Source organism: Stegostoma tigrinum, chromosome 15 (assembly GCF_030684315.1).
Source record: "Stegostoma tigrinum isolate sSteTig4 chromosome 15, sSteTig4.hap1, whole genome shotgun sequence".
Classification (NCBI taxonomy): Eukaryota; Metazoa; Chordata; class Chondrichthyes; order Orectolobiformes; family Stegostomatidae; genus Stegostoma; species Stegostoma tigrinum.
The window spans coordinates 21331306-21339385 of record NC_081368.1 but is presented as its reverse complement, the minus strand read 5'-3'; positions in this window follow the sequence as shown (position 1 = coordinate 21339385).

Below are 8080 nucleotides of genomic sequence, written 5' to 3'. Positions count from 1 at the left end.
GCCCAGCTCGTCCCCGCCTCCCTAACCTGTTCTTCCTCTCACCTATCCCCTCCTCCCACCTCAAGCCACACCTCCATTTCCTACCTCCTAACCTCATCCCACCTCCTCAACCTGTCCGTCCTCCCTGGACTGACCTATCCCCTCTCCACCTCCCCACCTATCTTCTCCTCTATCCATCTTTGGTTCACCTCCACCTCTCTCCCTATTTATTTCAGAACCCTCTCCCCATCCCTCTTTTCTGATGAGGGGTCTAGGCCCAAAACGTCAGCTTTTGTGCTCCTGAGATGCTGCTTGGCCTGCTGTGTTCATCCAGCTTCACACTTTGTTATCTTCCATTCTCCCTCCATCTTTTAAAATCATCTTAACGGATTCAGACTTCAGTCTTCCTTTCTTTCTCCATCTTTATATTTGCTTAAAATCTTTTGAATCTCTAACTTCTCCCAGTCATCACTGTTAATTTTGTCCAGTTGTGAATGTTTTGACATTTTCTCTAATTCTGGATGTGAGATTGCTCGCTGAGCTGGAAGGTTCATTTTCAGACGTTTCGTCACCATTCTAGGCAACATCATCAGTGAGCCTCCGACAAAGTGCTGGTGTTATGTCCCGCTTTCTATTTATCTGGTTAGGTTTCCTCGGGTTGGTGATGTCATTTCCTGCATTGGTGATGTCATTTCCTGTTCTTTTTCTCAGGGGATGGTAGATTGGCTCCAAATCAATGCGTTTGTTGATGGAGTTCCGGTTGGAATGCCATGCTTCTAGGAATTCTCGTGCGTGTCTCTGTTTGGCTTGTCCCAGGATGGATGTGTTGTCCCAATCAAAGTGGTGTCCTTCCTCATCTGTATGTAAGGATACGAGTGATAGCGGGTCATGTCGCTTTGTGGCTAGTTGATGTTCATGTATTCTGGTGGCTAGCTTTCTGCCAGTTTGTCCAATGTAGTGTTTGTCAGTTCTTGCAAGATATTTTGTAGATGACGTTTGTTTTATTTGTTGTCTGTATAGGGTCTTTTAAGTTCATTAGCTGTTGTTGTCATATACAGACAGCTAGTTGATGTTCATGTATTCTGGTGGCTAGCTTTCTGCCAGTTTGTCCAATGTAGTGTTTGTCAGTTCTTGCAAGATATTTTGTAGATGACGTTTGTTTTATTTGTTGTCTGTATAGGGTCTTTTAAGTTCATTAGCTGTTGTTGTCATATACAGACAACAAATAAAACAAACGTCATCTACAAAATACCTTGCAAGAACTGTGACAAACACTACATTGGACAAACTGGCAGAAAGCTAGCCACCAGAATACATGAACATCAACTAGCCACAAAGCGACATGACCCGCTATCACTCGTATCCTTACATACAGATGAGGAAGGACACCACTTTGATTGGGACAACACATCCATCCTGGGACAAGCCAAACAGAGACACGCACGAGAATTCCTAGAAGCATGGCATTCCAACCGGAACTCCATCAACAAACGCATTGATTTGGAGCCAATCTACCATCCCCTGAGAAAAAGAACAGGAAATGACATCACCAGTGCAGGAAATGACATCACCAACCCGAGGAAACCTAACCAGATAAATAGAAAGCGGGACATAACACCAGCGCTTTGTTGGAGGCTCACTGATGTTACCTAGAATGGTGACAAAACGTCTGGGAACAAACCGGCAAGCTCAGTGAACTAGCTTACATCTCGAACACAATAAAGACCCACTCTCTTGTGGACCGAGAGGAGGAGAGTGCTATCTTGGAGGTGAAAGGAGGACGTCGGGTTGGCTGTGCACCCTTGCGACCAGTGGATCTTAATGCTGGCTTCGGCCTAACGCTGGTTCAGGGGAGCAGCCAACCTGCAACGATGGCTGCGGCAAGTGCTCGTGCCCCAGGTCAGGGGGTCCGGAACACCATCCGTGTTTCTGTAAAGAAGGTGGATGAAGGTGTACCTGTGGACCGCACCTTCTTCGTGAAGAGGGTCCTGTTGGACTGTTGTGGATTCGCTGCTGCGGACATTTACTGCCTGCAGGATTTCCCCGGAGGAGGTTTTTTACGACGTGACCTTCAGGAGTGCCAAGCTTTGCGAGCGCTTCCTGGAGGTTTTCAAGGAGAAAGGAGGTGAGGGCCCCCTCTCTGTATTGACCGCTGTCCCACTGTTTGTGATGCCAGCACAGAGAAGCCGTATGGTGACTGTACACATGTACAACCCGCATGTGCCAGCAGTTGATGTCCTGACCTTCCTCGGAAGGTATGTGAAGGTGGATGGGGACCTAACTGACATCGTGGACCCCTTTGGCATCTAGACGAGTAAGAGGCAGGTCAAGGTGACGCTGAGGATGGGTGCAGACGGGAATGTCGCACACCCACCATCCAGCTTTGCGATCGACGGGAGCAGGGGCTACCTGACCTATGCAGGGCAACCTAAAGTCTGCCATGCCTGTGGTAGGTCAGGTCACATGGTGGCCGACTGCAAAGCCACCATCTGCAGGGAGGAGGGACACCTTGCAAAGGATTGCCCACGAGAGAGAAGCTGCAACCTTTGCGGGGAAGCGGGCCACTTCTATAGGGCATGCCCGCGGCGGAGTACCACATACGCCCAGGTCGCCGGCAGGGGAAATGCGGGGCCAGCCCGCCCGGAGGAGAGGAAGGCACCAGTGCCCAGCAAGGACCCCACTAACGTGCAGGAGGGCCAGGCCGTGCAGGAGGGCCCAGCCCTGCAGGATGGGCCCGAGGCCAGCAAAGCACCCCTGCAGGCTCCGATTTCCCCCCCGACAACCCGGAGCCAATGTAGGTGGCGACAGGCGACCCAGGGGAGTGGACAACAGTCCGGAAAGCGAGGAGGAAGGTGCGTCGATGGGCCCAGGAACCGCAACCATCAGGCGGGAAGAGGCTGCTACAGGGGGGCTATAAGAGCTCCTCTGACGAGGAGGATTCGGAGAGGGCCCACCCGAAGCAGAAGTTAAAGGTCTCGAGGGGGAAGGAAAGCAGCACCCCGCTTCCAGGTGACGGGAGGCGTCCTGAGGCTCCCTCCGATACCCAGTCAAGTACCGCTGGAGCACTGGAGGGCCCCCCGGAACTTCCAGGCGGGAAGGAGGAAACAGCGCGTCCCCAGCCTGACCCAGAGCCGGACCCTCCTGCCTCCGCACCCCTGATGGGGGGATGCCACCCGGAAGGCAGCACGGACGGTTTCCTGAGCCCGGAGAGCGTCCAGCAGTTAGCCCGGGCAATGGGCATGAAGGGACAGATGGAGGGGCTGGACCTTGGACTTGGGGTGGGTACTGCGGTCACTGCCCACAATGGGGGTACGAGTTGCGAGCATTAATGTGCGCAGCGTCAAGTCAACCGCGAGATGTGTGTCCACGTTGGCCTACCTGACCACCATCAAGGCGGACCTCCTGTTTCTGCAGGAGTGCGGGATACCGCACCTCGGCAGGTACGGGAAATGGTCCGGCGCCTGGACCTGGTGGGCCTTCGATCTGGTCGGGGTGTAATGACTGTCGCTCCTAGGGCCTGGCTATTCTGCTGCGGGGGCGCGACTTCACCATCTCTCAAGTTCAGGAGGTGGTGGGGGGGGCGCCTCCTAGTGGCTGACATCACCTACAGGAATGCTCCCCTGAGGCTGATCAACGTGTACGCCCCAGCGGTACGGAGTGAGCGGTTGGCCATCCTGCAGCGGCTTCCACCCCTGCTGGCTACGTCCAGGCCGGTCATCCTAGGCGGAGACTTCAACTGCATCATTAATGCAGATGGAAGATCCGGCGTGGGGACAGCGGGTGGGGGGAGTCAACTGGACGTCACGTCCAGATTCCTGATGGGCACGGTGAAGGACGCCAAGCTGCTCGACGTCTTCAGCACCCCTGCAGACGGAGCGCAGCAGAGGTACACCTGGTCGCGGCCAGACGGGTCTATCCGTTCAAGGACAGACTTCCTGTTTGTGTCACGGACGTTCTTGGTCAGGTCCACCGGCGTCGAGCCGGTGTTCTTCTCTGACCACTGCCTCCTGCTGGCCGACTGTCACTTACAGGACGACCAGCCGGCCGGCAAGGGGACGTGGAAGCTCCACACGACTCTGTTGACCCCAGAGAACGTCGAGGAGCTTAAGAGGGAGTACGCCGGTTGGAGAACCGTGAAACCCCTCTTTGAGTCTCCAGGCGACTGGTGGGAGACGGTGAAGGAGAACATCAAGAGGTTCTTTGTCCTCAAGGGTGTTCAGAAGGCAAGAGAGAGGCGGGGAAAGCTGTCGCGACTCCAGAAAAGGGTGCAGAACCTGCTCCTTCTGCAGTTGATGGGGGTCGATGTCACGGAGGACCTCCGCGAGGTGAGGGGCCAGCAAGCCTTGCTCTTCGCCACGGAGGCCTCCAGGATAATCTTCCGGTCCAGGGTCCGCTCCGTGGAGCAGGACGAGACGTGCTCGCGTTTCTTCTTTCAGAAGGTGCACAAAGAGAGCTCTGTGCTTAGCCGGCTGAAGGAGGATGACGGCTCGGTGACGTCGTCGCGGCCCGACATTTTGAGGATCAGCAGATCCTTCTATGCCGGACTGTGCGACACGAAGCCCACGGACAGTACGGCCTCTGAGTCGTTCCTGTCGTCTATCACGGAGGTCTTAGACGACGGCACGAGGGAGTGGCTGGACCGGCCGATATCCCTGGACGAGCTGGCCAGAGCCCTCAAGTCCTTGCAGAGGAATAGGACTCCTGGAAGCGACGGCTTACCGGTCGAGCTGTATTCCGCTCTGTGGGGCCTGGTCAGCCAGGACCTGCTGGACGTGTACGATAGTGCGCTTCGGGCAGGGGAAATGTGCAAGTCCATGAGGAAGGGCATCATCACCCCCATTTACAAGAGGAAGGGGGAGAGGGAAGAAATTAAGAATTGGCGTCCCATTTCACTTTTGAACGTGGACTACAAAATCCTGGCCAAGGTCATTGCCAACCGGGTCAGGTCTGTCCTGGAGTCAGTGATTCACCCTGACCAAACCTGTGCTGTGGCGGGCAGGAAGATCGCTGAGAGCCTCGCGCTCATCAGGGATACGATCGCCTACGTACAGGACAGGCGGGTGGACACCTGCCTCGTCAGCCTGGACCAGGAGAAGGCCTTCGACAGGGTCTCTCATGCTTACATGAGGGACGTCCTCTCCAAATTGGGGTTCAGGGAGGGCATCCGCAATTGGATCCGGCTGCTCTACGCCAACATCGTTAGCGCAGTCTCGATCAACGGGTGGGAATCAGACAGTTTTCCTGTTAGATCTGGAGTCAGGCAGGGCTGCCCACTCTCTCCTGCCTTGTTCGTGTGCTGTGTGAAGCCCTTCGCCGCCTCCATCAGGAAGGACGTGAGCCTGAAGGGCGTGACTATCCCAGGCAACGGAGGCCTTCAGGTCAAGACCTCCCTGTACATGGACGATGTTGCCGTCTTCTGCACCGATCGTCGGTCGGTGAGTAGACTATTGGACATCTGCGGCCAGTTTGAACTGGCCTCGGGTGCCAAAGTCAATAGGGGTAAGAGCGAGGTCATGTTCTTCGGGAACTGGGACGACCGCTCCTTCATCCCCTTCACCGTCAGGACAGACTACCTGAAGGTGCTGGGTGTTTGGTTTGGTGGAGCTGGGGCATGCACTAAGACTTGGGAGGAGCGTATTGCCAAATTGAAGCAGAAGCTGGGCAGGTGGACGCTCCGGTCCCTCTCCATCGCGGGTAAGAACTTGGTTGTCAGGTGCGAGGGGCTTTCGGTACTGTTGTATGTGGCGCAGGCCTGGCCTATTCCCCGGACCTGCGCCGCTGCGGTCACCCGGGCCATCTTCCACTTCATTTGGGGGTCGAGGATGGATCGGGTCCGCAGAGACACCATGTACAAAGACCTGGGAAATGGGGGAAAGGGCGTACCGAACGCCACCCTCGCCCTGACGGCTACCTTTGTGTGCGGCTGCATCAAGCTGTGCATAGATCCTCAGTATGCAAACACCAAGTGTCACTACTTACTGAGGTTCTACCTGTCCCCGGTGTTGCGAAGGATGGGCCTGGCCTCGTTGCCGCGGAACGCTCCGAGTAGTTGGACCGTTCCGTACCACCTGTCCTTCGTGGAGAAATTTTTGAAAGGAAACACCTTTGACCACAAGGCCGTCAGGCAGTGGTCAGCACGTAGTATCCTCGGGACCCTTCGGGAAAAGGAGAGGGTGGATCCCGTCGTGTGGTTCCCCACGCAGACTGCCAAAGTCATTTGGCAGAATGCCTCATCGCCAGAACTTTCAAACAAGCACAAGGACATTGCTTGGCTGGCGGTGAGAGGGGCTCTGCCAGTGGGATCCTTCATGCATGCCCGGAATCTCTGCACCACCGCACGCTGCCCTCGAGGTGGCTGTGGGGGGTACAAGACTGTCGATCACCTCCTTCTGGAATGTGCCTATGCGCAGGAGGTCTGGAGGGGGATGCAGTGGTATTTGTCGAGGTTCGTCCCGAGCAGCTCCGTGATGCGGGACTCCGTGCTCTACGGGCTGTTTCCGGGGACGCACACCGAGACCAACATCAACTGCGCCTGGAGGACCATCAATGCGGTGAAAGACGCTCTTTGGTCTGCCCGCGACTTGCTGGTCTGCCAGCTGAAAGAACTGACCCCGACCGAGTGTTGCAGACTGGCGCACTCCAAGGTCCAGGACTACGTGCTCAGGGACGCGCTAAAGCTTGGGGCAGCCGCCGCCAAGGCGCGGTGGGGAAAGACCACCGTATGAGCCCCCTCGTCCATAAAAGGGAAAAGAACCCTATCTGGTAACTGGGCCCAACTGGCGCCTTCCCCAACTGGTCAGGGGGCCAACTGGGACTGTGCGGGGTGACGACTGCCGGGGCGGTTTCTTTGCTTTGTTTTTTTTTTCTCTTTTGTTTTTTTTCCTTTTAGTTGGTGTACGTACCCCCGGGTAACCCGGAGCGGCTTGCATGACTGGGTAGGTGTATAAATATTTTATTTTTTGTACATTCTATGAATAAAGTATATTTTTTCAAATTAAAAAAAAGGTGACAAAACGTCTGAAAATGAACCTTCCAGCTCAGCGAGCAATCTCACATCCAGAACCTCAACGTGAGCTACAAATCTTCTCAAAACTCGCTATTTTCTCTAATTATTTCGTCATTCCTGATTTCATGGCCCTGTTGTAATGATAATGTGTAATCCTCAACTCTTTTTGTTATCTCAAAATGGTGGGCTGAGAAGATTGGCTAGTTTCGTTGCCACCAATCCTTTTTGCTCCAATCAATCTAAGCAGCTGGTACCACATAGGGAAGGAATCTCATGTGAACCTTCAGGTAGAAAATAGGCTTAATCTTAATAAACAATGATAGGTTGATTACATATTAGTTGGTCACCACTTATATTATATCTGAGATACATGGTTACCTTGTTGAGACTGTCCGTGTACTTAAGTACACATAAATATTTCAGTTATACCTGTTAACATTAAAAACAATCATTGAAGCATTATCAACACACTGGTGAACACATGCTGAACTCATGAGCTCCTCTCAGAAACAGTTCTTTATATTTAGATGTGTAGAAATTATTTTGAAATGTCAGTTAACCTGTTCTGGTACTAACTGCCTAATACATCAGAGTCCTTACATTTTTCTCTTGTCTACTTGTTTTTCTCATGCCTATTTTGTATCCCTATGCCTATATAATCAATGATGCTCAGTATAAGTTCTGTAAGGGCCGTTCAGCTCCCAACCTTATTACAGTCTTAGTTCAAACATAGAAAAAAGAGTTGAATTCCAGAGTTGAGAGATGAAATTGATGCTCTTGATACTGCAGCTGCATTTGAACAAGAATGGTAACAACAAGCCCTAGCAAAACTACAGGAAAATTGGAGGAAAAGTCTCTGTTGGTTAGTGTCATACCTGACACAGAGGAACATAGTTGTGGGTATTGGAGGCATTCTGGGATAGTCCACTGGAAATGAAGCCACTATTCCTGAAGCCCTTGGAAAAGTTAAAGATTTTTAAAAGCACACAAAATTCCCCAATTCACCTGTCTTTTACATACAGGTTGACACATATGGATGGATAAAGTTTCAGTACTGTGCAAGAATTACTATTTAGTACAAATAAAACAACTCTA